Raw genomic sequence first — 20,710 nt, 5'->3', positions numbered from 1 at the left:
GCAACTCATACAAAAATTCTTAGCAGCAGGACTTTTGCAGCCCTGCAATTTACCTTGTAATACCCCCCATCTTGGCAATAAAAAGTCTGATGGCTCATATAGAATGGTACAGGACCTAAGAGCTATCAACGAGGCTGTTATTCCTATTCACCCAATTGTCCCTAACCTTTATATCCTCTTAGGACAGATCCCCTCAGACACTCTGGTACACTGTGCTAGATATAAAAGATGCTTTCTTCTGTATCCCAGTGCACCCATATTCCCAGATCCTCTTTGCCTTTTTGTGGTAGGACCCCTGCACCCAGATTACTCAACAACTAAATTGGACTATCCTCCCTCAGGGCTTTAGAGACAGTCCACATTTATTTGCACAGGCCCTATCCAAAGATTTGTCCACCCTTCAGCTCCCCAGAGTCGGTGTCTTACTTCAATATGTTGATGATTTACTTATCTGCAGCCCCAATGAGAACACCTCCAACACAAATATAATCTGGTGCTTTGGAGCTTGGCCTTCTGGGACTAGAAGGTCTCCTCCTTCAAAGGCCCAAATTTCCTCTCAGAAAGTTCAATTCCTGAGTATATGAGTATATTAGTCCCAGGGACTAATATTAATTCCTGGGAAATAATTTTTTATTATGTTATGTTAGTCACCATACAGTATATCATTAGTTTTTGCTGTAGTGTTCCACGATTGATTGTTTGCATATAACACCCAGTGCTCCATGCAGTATGTGCCCTCCTTAATACCCATCACCAGGCTAGCCCATATTAATCCCTGGGACTAAAAGCCTCTCTGACCACCATAAGGGTCTCATTTGAAATAAGAAACTTCCTCTATAAAACAGCAGGTGCATTTCTTTTTGGATATGGCTGGGTTTTGTAAAATGTGGATACTTTAATTTGGATTAATAACAAAGCCTCTTTATGAGGCCCTGAAGGGACCTGAGGAAGAGCCTTTGGAATGGGACCCTGAAATGACAAAAGCTTTTGGGGTCCACAAACAGGCATTTACAATGGCAACAGCTTTAGCCCTTCCAGACCTCCTGAAGTCTTTCTCCTTGTTTGTGCATAAAAGGAGGGTAGTGGCCCTTTGCTTCTTGATCCAAATGCTGGGACCCTCCCAAGTTCTGGTCACATACTTACCTAAGAGATCTAAATGCTGTGGTGCAGGGAAGGCCTCCCTGCCTCTAAGCACCGGTGCCCATGGCCCTACTGATAGAAGAGGACTCTAAATTAACCTTGGGACAAGGCATAACTGTTTATATACCCCATCAGGTATTGGACACCCTAAATTCTAGGGCATTTCATTGGATCTCCAATAGTAGAATTACAAAATATCAAACCCTTATATTAGAAACACCTGAAGTAATTATTCAGCCATGTCAGACCCCAAATCCTGCCACCTTCTGCCAGATCTCACAACAAATTCCCCATTGGAACATTCTTTTTTTTTTTAAGATTTTATTTGTTTATTCGACAGAGTTAGAGACAGCCAGAGAGAGAGGGAACACAAGCAGGGGGAGTGGGAGAGGAAGAAGCAGGCTCCTAGCAGAGGAGCCTGATGTGGGGCTCAATCCCATAACGCCGGGATCACGCCCTGAGCCGAAGGCAGACGCTTAACCGCTGTGCCACCCAGGCACCCCCCCATTGGAACATTCTTGCCTAGAAACCATAGATTTGACTTGTAGTGCTAGGCGAGATATCCAGGATACGCCTCTAGATAACTAAGNTAGCGGAGGAGCCTGATGTGGGGCTCGATCCCATAACGCCGGGATCACGCCCTGAGCCGAAGGCAGACGCTTAACCGCTGTGCCACCCAGGCACCCCCCCATTGGAACATTCTTGCCTAGAAACCATAGATTTGACTTGTAGTGCTAGGCGAGATATCCAGGATACGCCTCTAGATAACTAAGAGGCTAAATAATTCACAGATGGCAGCAGCGTCATAATAGAAGGAGTGGAAGTCTCCAGGTATGCTATTAGCTTAGCCAAAGTTATTGAGTCTGGACCTCTGCCAGCTGCCACTGCCTTGGCACAACAGGCAGAATTAATTGCTCTTACCCAAGCCTTCCAACTGGACACAAAAAATGAAACTAAATCATACATACTTATTCAGCTTATGCCGTCCACATAGTCCATGCCCATGCTGCTATTTGGAAAAAGAGGGGCCTCCTCACAGCCAAAATCTGCCAGTTAAACATGCTTCTGAGCCTTTGGCCTTACTAGAGCTAGTCATGCTCCCTGCCCAAATAGCTATTACTCATTGTGAGGTCCATCAAAAGGATAATGACTTGGTCTCTGTTGGAAACAAAAGAACTGACAGATAAGCAAAGCCTTCAAGCCACGCTGGTTCCCCATATAAATCCCTTTCCTCACAATATACTCAGGAAGAAACCCAAAGAGCATTGAAGAAGGGTTTTTTCCATACTCCAGTGGGTTGGCTGCAAAGCTCCAATAATAAACTCTCACTCCCGGAAATGTTATAATGGAAATTTCTTAATAACTTATATCTGCAATCCTTCTCAGGGCCAAGGCCCTTCAAGACCTAGTGGGACCTCTTTCATTGGCAAAGACATTACCCCAATTTGTGGGCTATTGCCCAGGTGTGTTCTACCTGTTGTCACATCAACATAGAGGGGGCCCCTAAACCTCCCCACTTCTTCAACTTACCCAAAGACAAGGGACTGTACAGGGAAGGATTGACAGATTTTATGCACATGCCTCCCTGAAAAGGGCTCAGGTATATATTGGTCTTTGCAGACTCCTTTATAAGGTGGATTGAAGCCTTTCCCACTAAAACAGAGAGGGCTTCAGAGATCACCACTGCTCTTCTCCATCACAATTTTCCCAATTTGTGTTTCCCCACACCTTAGAGTCAGGCAATGGCTCTGCTTTTATCTCTCAAATAATGGGGAACTAGCAAAATCCTCCAGATAAAATATCATCTGCATGCAGCATGGTATCCACAGTCCTCAGGGAAAGTACAGGGCAAACTAAACCATAAAATGGCTTCTCAGAAATTTTTTGCATGAAACTCAGTCTTGGCTAACCCTCCTTCCCCTTGCTTTAAGGTCACATATCACTCCAACCTCTACAACCCATCCTGTCCATTTGAGGTTCTTTATGGAAGACCGTTCCTCCAGACAGATATTTTATTAGGCCTCAAAAGCCACTATCTCACACAGTATGCTATGTCCCTAGGGCAAATTGTGCCATTAATGACCACCAGAACCAGTGCAGCTCAAAACCTGACCCCTCTTTCTCGGGTAACATATATCGCAAACTTACAGCTCGGGATTTGGTATATGTTAAGAATCTTGCAGGACAAAAACCCACTTGAACCTGTCTGGACTGGGCCCTACCAATTTCTCCTGACCACTCTAACAGCAGTAAAACTTCACGGCTTCTCCCCATGGATCCATCTTTCCAGAATCAAGACTACTCCAGCTCCAGATGAGGAGACTTCCACCAGGTACAACTATAAGCAGGTTGGAGATCTATAGCTGTTTTTCAAATTAGACTAGGGTGATACACACCCAGTGGCATAGAGGCCCATGAACCTGGCCCATTGCCCATCCCCACTTTCTCCCATTCAATCATTCTATGATATTATCTTAGAAAAACTCCCTAATATGTTTCTCACAAATGATTTCTCCTTCCCAATTCCAAGACTTCATTCTTGACCTTTTCCTTCAAGGTGACCTCTCCAAATTTACTTGATGAGAAATCATAACTTACCTGGAGCTGTCCCCCCCCCTTGATGTTCTGCTCTCACAATACAATCATCACCCCTTTTTGGGCTAATCTTTGTCTTTCTCATCGTAACTTTCTTTTGGTTTCCTCTCTTCAGGACCGTGAAACACAAGGATAGTTTTCCTAGAAAGAAACCTGTTTATGGCTGTCCTCACTCCTTCCCTTCTTATGATCCTTGGCTTCAATAATCATACTCTTAATTATTAGTCCCCCTCTCATTAATCTCTTTGTTAAAATTGTCTCATCTAGAATCTGACAACTTCACATATGAATGATGGGTTCAACAGGGACTCCAGCCCATACCGCCAAAGTGCCCCTCCCCCTAAATCTCATGGACCTGGCCACCAAGGAATTTCACCCAAATCACCTATCAGCATGTTAATATAACACCCTACTTTGATCTATAACTGCACAGAACCCCTGATGAACCAAAAAGTTTAGGTAGGGACATCTCTATGTCCCTCATTCAGCAGGAAGAAGCTACTGAAGATGAGACCTCCACCAAAATGCCAAAGATTTGTCATTGTTGATCAGTCAGGGGGTAATGTATGCAATCAACTTGAACAATGGAAACCTAAGTAAGGTGTAAGGGCCCACAGTGACCTCCAACTCCCTGGCCAACTATAAGTCCATTAGGTTACCCATCTCAAAATATCCATAAGCCCTAGCTGACCAATGGGTCATTAGGTACTGGACACAGGTGCCAAAAAAGGAAAATTCCATACATTCCCATATCTCTTCACCTTCTCCTAAAAGCAACCCCTCACTGCCTTGTGGCAGTCTCTGCTTTGCTGTCCTGCCCACGATTTCCTTGCAGTGTATTCAATAAATTTCTATCTCCTTTGTCCTTGGGTGAATTCTTTTACCACCTGCCTGCCAGTCTCCACCCAATCAGGTTGCCCCACATTTGGTGGTTCCCATCTGATCAGGAGAACCCACATGGTCCTGGGTATGCTGTGTATCCTACAGGACTTATAGGTAATAAACCTTGTTTTATCAAAATTCCCTGATAGTTGTTGCTAAAGTGTGTCTTACAATCATAATAATAACACAAGCGCTGGTCCAGCCACAACACTGACTATGGGTGGGGAAAGGTCTGTGGGCTACCACAGGTAGTACAGGCTTGGGTGAGTGCCCAAAGCATTTCCAGCCAATAATATTACTATCAATAGGCTAAGAACAACACAAAACAATTGGTGTAGTCAGCAGTATGATGTGACTGTGCTTGCAACTAAATAAGGGCAATGCCTTTTAGCTGTGACTGGCTTACTAACTGGCTTACCCAAGTGGGTAACACCATCTGGGAGGGCAGCACTTCTTGCTGGAGGTCCATCTCACTGCTGTGTGCTTTTGCATATTGCCTCCTCCATGTGTTGCCTGTGGTATCCACCCTAAAATGTCACTGCTGCATAATAATTCAACAATCTCCTCAGACCATTGTGATCAAGACCATATGGTCTAATGGGATGATTAGACCACTAATTATAAAGGTCTTAATTAACCATTAATGTGCATGAGGGACCATCATGCCTGGGGCTAAGAAGAGCAGGCAAGGCTGGATTGGACTGCAAAGTTTTTGTTACCATCCATGGAGAGACTTGGGCTCTCTCAATCCTAGGCACCAGGAAAATATATTCCTATAGATAATAAGGGAGACCTCCTCTTGTGACTACTAAATCAGGGAGACCCTGAGGCCTCCACCCTGCCTGTACCCAGGATGTCACTGGAGGATCGTGGTCTCCTGGCAAGAAAGAATTCAAGGATGGACCAGACACTGTGGTTGAACGGTGCAAGTGGGAACATTTATTAAAGTGAGAGTACACTCTCAAGATATGAGAGCAGGCAGGGAGAGCTGTGGCCAGGGTTGCACCCTGGGGCATGTGGTTCCCCCAGGAATCCACATATATAATATCATCCAATCCCACACTAGCAACTGAAGGGCAATAAGCCTTATTGGCTGGAATAGCAGGTACAATTGTAGACACCAAGGGTCTCTATCTTTTATTGACAGTTGAAATATTTATTATTTGGGGAGACGATTTCCTTGAGAGCAAGATTTCATGCCTTTTCTCCCTCACTTGGTCACATTTCCAGCCTTCTGTGTGTGGCCTGTCTGGTTTGATTCGGGTTTCTTATGGCTTTGTTTTGGGAGTGCTGCCAGGATAGGTCTGTAACTTTCCTGATAGCTGGCCATGATTCCCCCTTTGTTGGCCTCCAGGCATCCTGTTAAAGCCTACCTAGCTTTCTACTCTAACATTCTCCCAAGAAGGACTCTGGGACCTTGAAGTATTTTAAGGGAAAATGGATGGTGGTCCATCTTCTGTAACTATTTCATGCTGGTATGGGACATTGACCCTGCTTGAGATCTTCAGGTGTTCTTGCTACCTAACTTTTAGGAAATCTGCATGGACAGTGGGGAGTAAAGGGATTTTGTGGTTTGGTCTAGGGGGGTGTTGATATGTTTCATTTTCAAGGGGGATATGTTGGAATCCCTGGCAAATCATCATTTATAAAAAGTTTTTGGAGTCTGGAAGAGACAAAATTTGACAAGAAGATTAAACAAACAAGGTCCAAAAAGCAAAAATAACAATATAGCCACTATTGTTTGGATCTAAAGCAGCAGAATCAGGTTATAGATGGAAGTGCCTCATGTACAGCATTTCAGATATTATTAGTAATGTCAGTCTGTTTGGTCATTTGATGGAGCCATTTATATTGGCCATATAATTTTTTTCTTCTACCTGTCCAGTGTGTTGAGGTAGGTGTAACATATCCTGTTAATCAACACATACTTCACCTTGTCCAGCCAATAAGTAATCCAAAGCCAGCGTGTTGCCCATAACCACATTGGCAAAAGATTGGTATGCCTTGGAGAGATCTGAGAAAGTGGATGTGGTGAAAGTAAAAGCTAATCTAACACTACTCTCAGATTTTTTAGGGTGGTTTCATGATATGCAAATCCCCCCAAGGGACAAAAGCACCATGGTACCTGCTATTTCAGCCAATAAGGCTTATTGCCCTTCATGCTCTAATGTGGGATTGGGTGAAATTATATATGTGGACTCCTGGGGGAAACACATGCCCCAGGGTACAACTCCTAATGTTCGAGGTTATAATGCATAGAAACCCTCAAGTCAGTGCAGGCTGGGTAAAGACTGCTTATTGTAGGTTGTATTAAGGATGCCCACAGTTAAGATAGTTGGGAGAAGTACATAGAGTGATGAGATAACTCACTCTTCCCAGTTTCTGGAGCTTCAGGGCCAACTTGGAAGAATTATTGTGTGTGCTATTGGGGTTTAGAAGTCCTTGTTTTATCCTGGAGAGCTTATGAGTATGGTTGAAGAGGATAAAATTAGAGTAATCAACAATATGGCATAGTGTCTACCTGGGCCATGATCCAAAATGTGGGTATATTATTGGGGTTTCATGTGGATAGCTGGACCTGGCATAAGCCCAGTCATTGGCATTACAATCTGTATTATTTCTATTTTCTAAGAAGGCACACCACATTTTGTAGTTAGGGCAGGACTGAATTCAGAGATTGGAAAATTGTTTGATAGTCCAAGAATCTTAAGTTGCTCCATGAGGAGGTGTTATACTTGGAGAATGAGCGGGATAAAAAGGAGGTAAGAAAGATCTTCTTGAAGATGCAAATGGCAGATCCAACAGCTGGAAAGATTATTCCCCTGAGAGATTATATTGGAAAGATTTATGAGATAGTTTTCCCTCCACCCGTGTGGACCTGACTGGATTGGAGAAGTGATGAGAACAAAAGAAAATATGACTCTGAGAACTATGTCTGAGGATTAACAAGAAAGCCAATTTAAAGGTCCAAGTAGGCAAAGGTTTACAAGGAGGAGAACCAGTATAAGAAAAATCCAGGGAATAGTTAGCAATAAAAAATAAATATTCATGGTGAGAAGTCAACCACTTTTGGAAAATATAGTGGAGATCTCTCACAAGATCATAGAAATAGGGTGGAATGTCCTCAGTCTTTGTTTATTCTAGATAAAAGAAACCAGCTAATTATGCCTTGAAGCTGAAATGCTGTTAGAGTGCTAACAAGAACCTGATAGGGTCCCAACAAGAACCTAATAGAGTCCCTTCCATTTGGGGACTAATTGATCTGAATGTGAGCCCTCCTTCTAGTTTTTTAATAAAACCATATCCCAGCACTTTGAAAAATGCCATTGGTATTTTGATCGGGATGGCGTTGAAAGTACAGATTGCTCTGGGCAGCATACACATTTTAGCAATATTTATTCTTCCGATCCATGAGCATGGAAATTTTTTCCATCTTTTCACATCTTCTTCATCTTCTTCCATAAGTGTAACGTAGTTTCTAGAGTACAAATCATTTACCTCTTTGCTTAAGTTTATTCCAAGGTATCTTATGGATTTTGGTACTATTATAAATGGAATTGATTCCCTAATTTCTCTTTCTACAGTTACGTTGTTAGTGTATAGGAAAGCAACTGATTTCTGTGCATTGATTTTGTATCCTGCCATGTTACTGAATTGCTATATGAGTTCTAGAAATTTGGGGTGGAGTCTTTTGGGTTTTCCACATAAAGTATCATGCCATCTGTGATGAGAGAGAGGTTGACTTCTTCTTTGCCAATTTGAATACGTTTTATTTCTTTTTGTTGTCTGATGGCTGATGCTAGGACTTCTAGTACTATGTTGAACAATAATGGCGAGAGTTGGCGTCCTTGCATTGTTCCTGATCTTAAGGGAAAGGCTTTCAGCTTTTCCCTATTTAGAATGATATTCACTGTCTGCTTTTCATAGATGGTTTTTATGAATTTGACAAATGTTCCCTCTATCTCTACACTCTCAAGGGTTTTAATCAGGAAAGGATACTGTATTTTGTCAAATACTTTTTCTGCATCTATTGAGATGATCATATGGTTCTTGACTCCTTTCTTGTTGATATGATTTATCACACTGATCGATTTGCAAAAGTTGAACCACCCTTGCATCCCAGGGATGAATCCCACTTGGTCATGATGGATAATCATTTTAATGTACTGTTGGATCCTATTAGCTAGGATCTTGTTGAGAATTTTGGCGTCCATATTCATTAGGGAAATCGGTCTGTAATTCTCCTTTTTGATGGGGTCTTTGCCTGGTTTGGGAATCAAGGTAATATTAATATTTACCCCAAAGATACAGACGTAGTGAAGAGAAGGGCCATATGCACCCCAATGTTCATAGCAGCATTGTCCACAATAGCTAGATCATGGAAGGAGCCGAGATGCCCTTCGACAGATGACTGGATTAAGAAGTTGTGGTCCATATATACAATGGAATAATACTCAGCTATCAAAAAGAACGATTTCTCAACATTTGCTGCAACATGGACAGCACTGGAGGAGATAATGTTAAGTGAAATAAGTCAAGCAGAGAAAGACAATTATCATATGGTTTCTCTCATCTATGGAACATAAGAACTAGGAAGATTGTTAGAAGAAGAAAGGATAAAGAAAGGGGGGTAATCAGAAGGGGGAATGAAGCATGAGAGACTATGGACTCTGAGAAACAAACTGAGGGCTTCAGAGGGGAGGGGGTGGGGGAATGGGATAGGCTGGTGATGGGTAGTAAGGAGAGCACGTATTGCATGGTACACTGGGTGTTATACGCAACTAATGAATCATCGAACTTTACATTAAAAAAATAAAATAAAATATTTCCCTATCTGTATTGTAGAGCCTTTGTTGGATGACTTCCCCATGAGGGAGTAACACTTCCTGTATTGGGAGTGCTGTGAAGGCTGAGTTTTAGCCATGTCATCTGCTAAATTGTTCCTTGAAATAATACCACTGTTTCCCTTTTGCTGATCTCTGCAATAGATTACAGCCACTTCTGTAGGCTCTTGTACTGCTGGTAACAGATCAAGGATCTCTTGGTGATATTTGTATGGGGGAGTTTTGGCAGTTAAAAATCCCCTTTCTTTCCAAATGTCAATATGGTTATGAAGAACAAGAAAAGTCAGTGTAGACATTAACTCTTTTGCCCTTTCCTAGTTTTAAGGCTCTAGTTAAGGCAGTAAGCTTAGCTTTTTTGCTAATGTACTGGGGACAGACCTCCAGACCTCCTGACTGGATATGTGATCTACCATCACATATCCAGTCCTTTTGATCCCGGAGGCCTGGGCTGAGGATACAGCTGTCTGTAGAGCTCTGCCTCCCACAGGTAGCTATGTGTTTATATTGGGGGATGGGGAAGGAAAATGGTGCTCGCCTGCTCCTTTATTTTGAAATAATTCCCCCAACAAGCTCCAAAATCAGTATAAATCAAATTTGTCTCCTCTTTACCCCCAACACATTGTGTAAACTCCCATTTTTATGTTGCCTTTCCCTGCAGGCTGCTGACTCTTTGAGCTATCACTCACCTTCCTGGCTAGCCCAGTGGTGAATCAGCTGACTTATAAAACTCCTGTCTCCAAGTCCCACTGATTTTACCAATTCACGGAATTCAGCCCCTCTGGTTTTTAAAGCCAAACATTATGGGGATTAGTTTTCCCTATGAGAGCTCCCTATTGTGAGGACCCATTTCTTTGCCTTCTATATGTGCAGTTAACTCACTCCCTCCTCTGGGCAGCCTTCTTACCACCTTTCTCATCTTCCTAAACTTTACAATGTAGCTTCATCTCTATATTAATTGTGCTGTTTGTTCTGCCTGTCTTCAGATTGCTCTCCAGTTTATTGACTTGCTTGTGGATGATATCTAGTTATAAATGTGGGACAGGGTGAGATCAGCATCCTCCTACTCCACCAGCTTCCCAAGCTTCTCCTTGACCCTCTCTTATTCTTAATCCTGAAGAAAATCCATTTGACCCTATGTCCAGAGAATTATTTTTACAAGGTGCTTCTCCAAACTACAAAACAACAATACCGGATTCTATTAGGACTGTCAAAACCATTAAAAAGGCACCAGAGGGCACTGACATGGTTGCTAGATGTGGAGGAGATTTCCACCCAGACACCCAGATACTTCAGGCTCTTGCCCCTCTACTCCCACTTCCCCAGGAAGGTCCCTTGAACAAATGTCTCTCAATGGAGAACGTTCCCCATTCTTCCTCCAATAAACCTATAACCCAATTTTGCCCCTTATGAGAATACACAGGCAAATCTCTACTGAGAGTTACAAAATCTTGAGGTTCCTGGTCACTGAATCTCTGGACAGGCAGTCTCTAAACTCCAGACCCTGAAAGTAGCATTTTCACAGGTTGTAACTCTTTTCTGCTATACATATTCTTGCCACACAGCCACCCACTCACCATTCTGGGCCTGAGCCAGTCCCTATCACTCCTTCTTCCCCCTTCCCTAATCTCTGGGACTGTTAGCACCTGAACCTCTACCCTAGAAAATTAGTAGATCCCTAGAGCCTGTACCACCAGCTGGAGACAATTGCCTTTATACTACACTGGTGGTCCATTGGGAAAATAAAAATGCACAATCCTTTTCATCCCTATAAGACACCAGGGCTCAAGTTACTGCCATTCCAGAAAATCCCTCTAAATTCCCAAAAGGGGAGCCTTCTACCTACAGTGCATTGCCAGTAAAACAATCAAAGGTGAACACACTCATTTGGATATAACCATTGGGACCACTCACCTCGAATGGCTACTTCTGGTGATGGCCCCCTGGATTTTTCTTTTTTCATTATAGATATGGATGCATTGACATCATGCCATGCCACTTGAACAAGCCCAAGTTCTTGGTCTTCCTTGTAGGACTTGCCAGGTGGGCTCTGGTATCTCTTCTTCCCCTGGTCAAGATGGTAATCACCCCATAGTACCAACCTAAAAAAGACACCGAAGGCCTATACCCTGTCATTAACAATCTGCTTAAGACAGGAATGATTGAGTCCACAACTGCCCTCTCCCTTTCAATAGTTTCATTTGGCCAGTGCTCAAGTCAGGCATTAATGAATGGCACCTCACCACTGACTATGTAAATCTCAATGCTCATATTTCCCAACCAGGGCTCCAATTTCTAATATCACAGGATTGATTGAAGACATACAATGGGTCCAATAACCATCCTTTTTGGTAATTGGCTTAGCTGATATGTTACATTGTGTTCATATCACATAGGAATCTCAGGACCTATCTGCCTTAATTTTTGAAGTGGCTCAGTAGACATTTACACAGTTCCCCATGGTATTTTTAAACTACCCTGCAATTTCACATAACCTTTGCCACCAGGATTTAAATATATTACAATTGGAAGAGTGCCATTTTGGACATTATATTGATGGCATTATCCTTGAAGGTCCCTCTGGGGAAATGGTAAGGCCAGATTTGCCCAGTCTCACAGGCCAACTACATTAATGTGACTGGGCAATCACTCCTACTAGATCCAAGGCCCAGTCTCATCTGTCAAGTCTCTGGGCACCATGTGATCCTCCAAAGGCCAAGAAATTTCCCTGACCATCAAAACTTGAAAATCAAAGATACAGCACTAAACCATCCACTGCACTCAGGCAGGCATAATGACATACTCTGTCTTTTTCTGTTCTGGGGGCAACACATCTTTTATATCTCTCTAATTATTTGCTCTATATATCAAGCATAGGCATGTCTGCCACCTTCAATTGGGGGTGATGCCCAGCAGTGTGCTTTGGATGCTGCCTAGCAGGCAGTCCAACAGGTCCAACATTTAGTTTCACCTGGTACTGCATTCTGAGTTGACCACAGCCTGGAGTCTCTGGACCAAACATGAGTTTACCTGGCTTCCTAAGGAATTCTTGACTAAGCAACTGTCTCCAGGGGTAACTTGATAAACTTCCCCTGAATGCCAGTTTTTGGCATTCTATTGGGCTTTTCTTAGAAACCAATGCCCTAATCAGCTCCATCTGGTACTATTCTACAAAAGTTCCTCTAATGCATGGGCTAGAGATGCTTGCCAGTGAAGCTCATATGGCCAGTGATGCCCCCTTAGTAAAATGGAAATGATATCTTCAAGAGAAGGCTAAACCCTATGTCAAAGGCCATTCCAAATAGGAAGATGTGGCTTCCTATATGCTTAGCCCCTTTCCTAAGAATCTTGAAGAAGCACTAGTGGCACTCTAACTTCTTCCTCCTCTTGCCCCTTGGGGCTCCCATTGGACCAACTTCTTTTTTTTAAGATTTTATTTATTTATTTGACAGAGAGAGAGGCAGCGAGAGAGGGAACACAAGCAGGGGGGAGCGGGAGAGGGAGAAGCAGGCTTCCCACTGAGCAGGGAGCCCAATGAGGGGCTCGATCCCAGAACACTGGGATCATGACCTGAGCTGAAGGCAGACACTTAACCAACTGAGCCACCCAGGTGCCCCCCCCATTGGACCAACTTCTGAGATGTTTGGTGAGTTGTTTTTTGCCAATAGCAGTGCAGCCATAGCACATAATTCAGCTTGCTGGAAGACCATGGCAATCCACCCAGCCTTAGGCACCTCAAATCAAGGAGACCCTCCTTTCTTCCCACCCTGGCTCAGTCTAATTGTCAGAACTATAGCTGTTCAATGAGCTCTTACGACCATAAAATGGACCTTTTGCATATCCACCTTTCACATACTCTTGGGCTGTTTTTAATGACCTTCTGGTTTGATCTGGCCAATAGGTAAGGGGGAATTATCTCATACAAAGGAGGATCACTTCATAAAAGGCAAGCTCATATGAGAGGCACCCAGATATGGAAGAAATAAGCAGATTCTCCAGTTCTTATTGTTACTCATATTTCTGCTTACACTAACTGTTCTACGCTAGAAGTCATTTTCAACAATATTGCAAATTTCATCACTAAGTCCTCCATGCTCTGCCTGGTACAGGCTCCTCAGGATACCAGCCCTTCCTACCAGCTCACAAAATGGTCCCACACAACCATGGGTTACCATGAAATCCATGCTTTAAGAGGGCACAACCAACGGGACTCACTTTTTCCTCAGGGCAAGCAAGTTTGTGATAAATTAGTCTAGTCTCTCCTCCCAAACCAAATGACGGAGGTTATCCAGATGGAGACATATTTCCCTAGAAGACTGGCCATAATACTGTTGGTAAATTTATTTTATCAGCCCACTGTCCTCTTCAGTTGGGTCTTCCAGATATGTAGGCACAATCATTAAGTTTTACACGAGACCGATGTAGTGACCTTCACCCAGAATTCCTCCTCAAAGGAGGTGATCTCTTTCCTTACTAAATTGGGTCTTGTTCCCTTTGGATCACTACAAATTGTTGCCCCTCCCTAGGGCACCTACTTTCCATCTCAGGAGACTCAACAGTGGACTCTCCAACTTAATATTCTTTGGAGTTTTCATCTAGACTGCTGCTCCCAGGCAGCTAGCCTCATTTAGTGTCATAATGACATGCTTAATGAGATTCTCTTTAAATTACTTTTGGGCAAGTGGTCTCTGAAAAGGATCAAACTCTCTCAGGCCCTCATCTTGCTCAGCTCTCACCTCCAGGGCCTTTAACTCCACATATCAGTTATCATACATCCTCCAAAATCTACTTTTGGTCATCTCTGGCAAGCCTCAAGCTTTTATCCTCCAAGATGATGCCTTAAAAAAAATTATCCACTGACTCCCCTTCCCTCTTCTGCTCTGCTGTTGCAATCATCTCACCTTCTGCTTTATGCTGGCAACCTGACTCAGAGTGGATAGTCCAATATGATCCACTCATCATCTGATGGCTCCAGACCAAAAGCCCACCAAGTTAGTTTTTGATAATTTCTTCAGAAACACTGAAAATGGTGAGGACTCCCCAGAAGGAGCCTCCTTTTGCCAATCACTCTCCTTAAATATAGTGGTCACAAGTGCTGGCTAATGAGATTATTTCCCCTACAGGCTTACAGAAAGTGAAAACTACCACCCTGGGACCAACCAGGGGCAGTTTGGGTGGCTAAAGAGGGAAAGAAACTCTCCACTTGGTGGACATGAGCCATATTTAGAGATGAGAGTGTGCAAGAAAGCTACAGGTTCTGGCCTTACCCCACACACAATGAAGTAACTCATTTCTTTCTCCCTGAGAGCAACCACAGTCACCTTTAATCAAATACAAATAGCTCAGTCAGAATGAACCCAACACAAACTCATCTAATATCAATGCTCTTTGTGACTATGGCTTTTCTTACTGCTTTTTATGACCTGGGTGATACGGTTGCTGGTAAACGCCTCAGATCTAGTCATCACACAGATATAATGCTGGAACAATATGATTCCAGCTCACAATTCACCACTGCATGGAAAAGCAAGGAATGTTGGAGAGCCCTGTTGGAAGGACTCAGGTCAGCATGTCATTGATTGTTGTGGCAGATGAATTGAATTTCTTTTCAGGCAATGGGCTTTCTGGCAGGAATGTGTAAATGATCCTTGCCCCTGCTTTCTTTTTTTTTTTTTTTTAAAGATTTTATTTATTTATTCAACAGAGATAGAGACAGCCAGCGAGAGAGGGAACACAAGCAGGGGGAGTGGGAGAGGAAGAAGCAGGCTCATAGCGGAAGGAGCCTGATGTGGGGCTCGATCCCATAACGCCGGGATCACGCCCTGAGCCGAAGGCAGACGCGCAACCGCTGTGCCACCCAGGCGCCCCCTTGCCCCTGCTTTCTATACATCAAATATTGCTACAAGCTAATTGGCTCTGATTGTCCATACAAAAACCCATCTGTAACAGTGAGTGTAACCCCTTGTGATTTGTCCATCACCCTCACTGGGTGGTTCCAGGAATTCACAAATAGTATCTGCAGACTTCTCTTAAATGGGATATAAATGTGTCCAGAATCTTTATGTGTACTGGATGAATTCCTTGGGAAATGAAAGGAAAACCACATTTTATGTTACTGAATGTGTCCTTGATGATCTAGGGAAGCTCTTAACAATTTGTTTCAATAGCAGCCAGTGCCAAATATGCAATTCAGTCTTCAGGGAAGCCTGCAGCCCATGACCAATACACCAACTGTATAGCCACATGGATCACCCATCTTCTATGTAGCCAACATAGAAGGACTCAGGACCTTTTCCCTGAGTGAGACAGATTTGATATTGGTAGGACACCATCTCAGATGACACAGTCCCAGCCCACGAATTTGCTGTTGGTTTCTTATGCCTCCTTCAGCAGATATGACTCTCCAAGGACATATAATCATGTCAGAGACCTCACTCCTTGCCCAAATGGCCCCACTCCCCAGTTCACAGTGTTAACATTAAATGTAAAACTGTCAGTTATTTTACCAGCAAAAAATGGGTTTATTCAGTAATAGCAGATAATTGCAATTTGGGTCATGTAAGCTATGGCAAAGCCATTGGCAAGTCTGGAGAACAAAGGAAAGGAGTATTCTTATAGAAGAAAGGAGTTGTAGGAAGGGGATTTTGTAAACAGAATGTTTATTGGGGTAAAATGGGAATTCAAGTGTAGTGACTTTTCATTGGCTACTTTGTTAAAGTCTCTAACTGGCTGAGCTATAGCCTACCAGGAAAACAAAACAAAAAACGTTTTTTCCTCCTGCTGGGGTAGTAATGCATAGTCTTCTTCCTGTTGGGAATGCAAAGTACCTCTCTTTTTGATGGGTCTGCAAAGGGGTGATAGGCGTTGGTATGGTGTGAGATCTCCCCCGACTGGACTCCTGACTCATTTTAGTGAGGTTTTCCTTTATTAATTTTGCATTTTCCCATTTAGATCAAGATCTTTCCTCAAAAGCGTCACTGATAAAGTACTAAGTTTTCCATATTCAGTGGTTTTGTCCCTCATGGCCAGGAAAGATTTTCCTGGTTGTCATGTCTCACTTCAGAGGGAAAGTACATAGCTGGTGTAAACCACTTAATGACACATTTGAGTAAAAAAGATTAGGAGGGGAGCTCTCAGGCCTTTCTCATGTAAAGCCCATAGACTGTCAAGATTGTAAGAATTGGAGATCATCTCAAAGCATTGAGGCAGCACACCTTATTGAGTACATCATTTTTTACAAAAGTTTGACAGGCAACAAATACTTAATCAAAAGTACAATGATAATTTCAAATTGCATGATGGCTATATAAACCAGGAGATCAAACATAGAAGTCACCAGCTAGAGGGCTAACTAGGCAGACAAATGGTAGCCATCTGAATTATTACAAAGGGTATAAAATAGAACAGTGACTACAGTAAGAATAGAATGCATTGGGAAGACAGTGCAGGAATAAATATAAAGCAATAGCTGATAAACTTTTTGCAAGACAGAAAAATTTCGAAGATATTTTAAGACAGTATTGTTAAGTCAAAAGAAGTGTTTGGAACCAAACACATTATCAGTAATACAGTCTGTAAATATGTAAATTCAGAAACAATGAATTTGGGTAAGAATCCAGCGTGAATTAATAATACAGATGCAGAAAAACTTTTCTGAATCCTGAACCTTCTAACCCTTCAGGAAAAAAACAACTTTTACTTTGCTAGGAGATTATGATGACGCTGTTGCTTTTTTTGTTTTGGGGGGGAGGTTTAATTTCATATATATATATATATATATATATGATTTTATTTATTTATTTGACAGAGAGAGACAGCCAGCAAGAGAAGGAACACAAGCAGGGGGAGTGGGAGAAGAAGCAGCAGGCTCCTAGCAGAGAAGCCTGATGGGGGGCTGGATTCCAGAACGCTAGGATCACGCCCTGAGGCGAAGACAGACGCTTAACGGCTGAGCCACCCAGGCACCCCTAGTATATATTTTTGAATTTAAATTCAATTAGGGGGAGCAGAGACGAGCGGGCAGCAAACCTCCGGGCAGAGGCGGTGTTTCCTCTCCAGCCCCTGGGCTGCAGTGATCTGCGCTTGCGTCCTGCCCCACAGCCGCCGGCTGTGGGATTGACAGCCTCACTGCCACTCCCCGCGCCACCGCCTCGCCTCCTGGTGACTCGCCATAGTGGCGGCCAGAGCAGCAGCGACAGCAAGAGCCCACCTCTAAGATGACTTTCAGGCCCAAACAGATGCGGACATATGACCGCCAGGGCTTCCGGAGTGAGCAGGAAGAGGAGCAGCAGCAGCCAGTACCCGGACCAGCGGATTGTCCCGGAGGAGGAATGGAGCTGGAGGAGGAGCCCAGCGGTGGCGGGCGCTTTGAGGGATGTTTATGAAGAGGCTGGAGTCAAAGGAAAATTAGGCAGACTCCTAGGCATATTTGAGAAGAACCAAGACCAAAAGCATAGAACATATGTTTATGTTCTGAATGTCCCTGAAATATTAGAAGATTGGGAAGATTCTGTTAATATAGGAAGGAAGAGAGAGTGGTTCAAAGTAGAAGATGCCATCATTCTCCAGTGTCCTAAGCCTGTACATGCACATTATGTGGAAAAACTAAAGCTGGGTTGCTCTCCAACGAATGGAAAATCCAAGGTCCCTTCCCTTCCAGATAACAAACCTTGTTTGTGACTGCTGCACAGACTTCTGGATAGAGAGAACTAGGAGGATGTCCCATGTGCAGTCTTATGGGGAGAGGTCTCTTTATTTTCCTTGGCAAACATCTGAATGACGCTTGCAAACTGTCTGAATCTGACATGCAGGATTGTCAAACAATTTTCATGTTTTTCAGATATTTGCAAATCTTCTTTAAAAGAAAAAAAGTGCAAACTATTTTAATAGGCTAAAGCCATGTGGAATTTTTTAGATGCCTTAACTGTGTCCCCAGCACCCAACCCCTCTTTTTAGTTGTCTTTTTTTTTCATAGCATTTTGTTTTTTTGTCCATTTGACGTCAGTCTGTGGTTTCTGTCAGATCAACTTACTCGTGGGTGTATCTTCTCTCTAAATTATTTTCTCATCACAGCATTAACATAGTCAACAACTTCTTCTGTTGTGGAAATTTATGAAAATAATTTTTGATATTAAAGAAAGCTATCAATCTGAAAACTTGATTCATAGGGTCACAATTTTATTTCTAAATTCCAGATTTGAAACTATTTCTGTATGGGTCAATAACTATTTTGACAAAGGATTTAATTCCCTATTTTCAGGAATATGTCAACTCATTTGTCTAAATTGGCACAACTACCTGTCACTAGCTACCCGATATGGCCAGTTACCCCCTATAACTCAATAGTCCTTTAACACAAAGTTTCCTATATATAGTTGGAGATTTTTGGAGTAAAAAAGATGAATGTGGTAAATACAAAATCATGAAAAACTGTGTTCATGGGATTTGAGTTAGGATGCTAAGTCACCAATTCCTTTTATCCATTTTTGTTTGTTTGTTTGTTTGTTTGTTTATTTATTTATTTATTATGTTATGTTATGTTAGTTACCAAACAGTACTTCATTAGTTTTTTATGTAGTGTTCCATGCTTCATTGTTTGCATATAATACCCAGTGCTCCATGCAATACCTGCCCTCCTTAATACCCAACTCCATGCTAAACCATACCCCACCCCAACCCTTTTAAAACCCTCAGTTTGTTTCCTGGAGTACATAGTCTCTCATGGTTCATCTCCCCCTCTGATTCTTCCCCCTTCATTTTTCCGTTCCTTCTCCTAATGTCCTCCATGCTATTCCTTATGTTCCATGAATAGGTGAAACCATATGATAATTGTCTTTCTCTGCTTGACTTATTTCACTTACCATTATCTCCTCCAGTTCCATCCACGTTGATGCAAATGGTGGATATTCATCCTTTCCGATGGCTGAGTAATATTCCATCGTATATATGGACCACATCTTCTTTATCCATTCATCTGTTGAATGGCATCTGGGCTCCTTCCACAGTTTGGCTACTGTGGACATTGCTGCTATGAATATTGGGGTGCATATGGCCCTTCTCTTCACTACGTCTGTATCTTTGGGGTAGATAACCAGTAGTGCAATGGCTGGATCATAGGGTAGCTCAATTTTTTTTAATGTTTTATTTATTATATTATGTTAGTCACCATATAGTACATCCTGGTTTCCGATGTAAAGCTCGATGCTTCATTAATTGCGTATAACACCCAGAGCACCATGCAACACGTGCCCTCCTCACTACCCATCACCAGTCCATCCCATTCCCCCACCCTCCTCCCCTCTGAATCCCTCAGTTTGTTTCTCAGAGTCCATAGTTTCTCATGCTTCATTCCCCCTTCTGATTGCCCCACCTTTCATTATCCCTTTCTTCTCCACCTGATCTTCCTAGTTCTTATGTTCAATAGATGAGAGAAACCATGTGATAATTATCTTTATCTGCTTGACTTATTTCACTTAGCATTATCTCCCCCAGTGCCGTCCATGTTGCAGCAAATGTTGAGAAATTGTTCTTTTTGATAGCTGAGTAATAATCCATTGTATATATGGACCAAATCTTCTTAATCCAGTCATCTGTTGAAGGACATCTTGGTTCCTTCCAGGATTTAGCTATTGTAGACAATGCTGCTATGAACATTGGGGTGCATATGGCCCTTTTCTTCACTATGTCTGTATCTTCGGGGTAGATACCCAGTAGTGCAATGGCTGGATCATAGGGGAGCTCAATTTTTAACTTTTTAAGGGACCTCCACAATTTTTAAGAGTGGCTGTTCCAACTTGCATTCCCACCAACAATGTAGGAGGGATCGCCTTTCTCCACATCCTCTCCAACAATTGTTGTTTCTTGCCTTGTCAATTTTTGCCATTCTAAGGGGCGTAAAGTGGTATCTTAGTGTGGTTTTGATTTGAATTTCCCTGATGGCTAATGATTTTGAAGATTTTTTCATGTGTCTGTTAGCCATTTGTATGTCTTCATTGGAAAAGTGTCTGTTCATATCTTCTGCCCATTTTATGATTTGTTTGTTTCTTGTTATTGAGTTTGAAAAGTTCTTTGTAGATCTTGGATACCAGTCCTTTATCTTTAGTGCATTTGCAAATATCTTCTCTAATTCCATGGGCTGCCTCTTAGTTTTTTAGACTGTTTACTTGGCTGCGCAGAAGCTTTTTAACTTGATGAAGTCCACAAAGTTCATTTTATCTTTTCTTTCCCTTGCCTTTGGAGATGTGTCATGAAAA

The 20,710-nt window shown here is 42.6% G+C and overlaps 1 pseudogene; it reads left to right on the top strand.

Annotated features, from left to right (window-relative positions):
• The first annotated feature begins 17,416 nt into the window (after positions 1 to 17,416).
• LOC100484547 lies at positions 17,417 to 18,160 on the top strand (annotated as a pseudogene).
• Positions 18,161 to 20,710: the final 2,550 nt, after the last annotated feature.

This window comes from Ailuropoda melanoleuca, chromosome 9, assembly GCF_002007445.2.
Source record: "Ailuropoda melanoleuca isolate Jingjing chromosome 9, ASM200744v2, whole genome shotgun sequence".
In the NCBI taxonomy this organism is placed as follows: Eukaryota; Metazoa; Chordata; class Mammalia; order Carnivora; family Ursidae; genus Ailuropoda; species Ailuropoda melanoleuca.
This window is presented reverse-complemented; position numbering and strand designations above follow the sequence as displayed.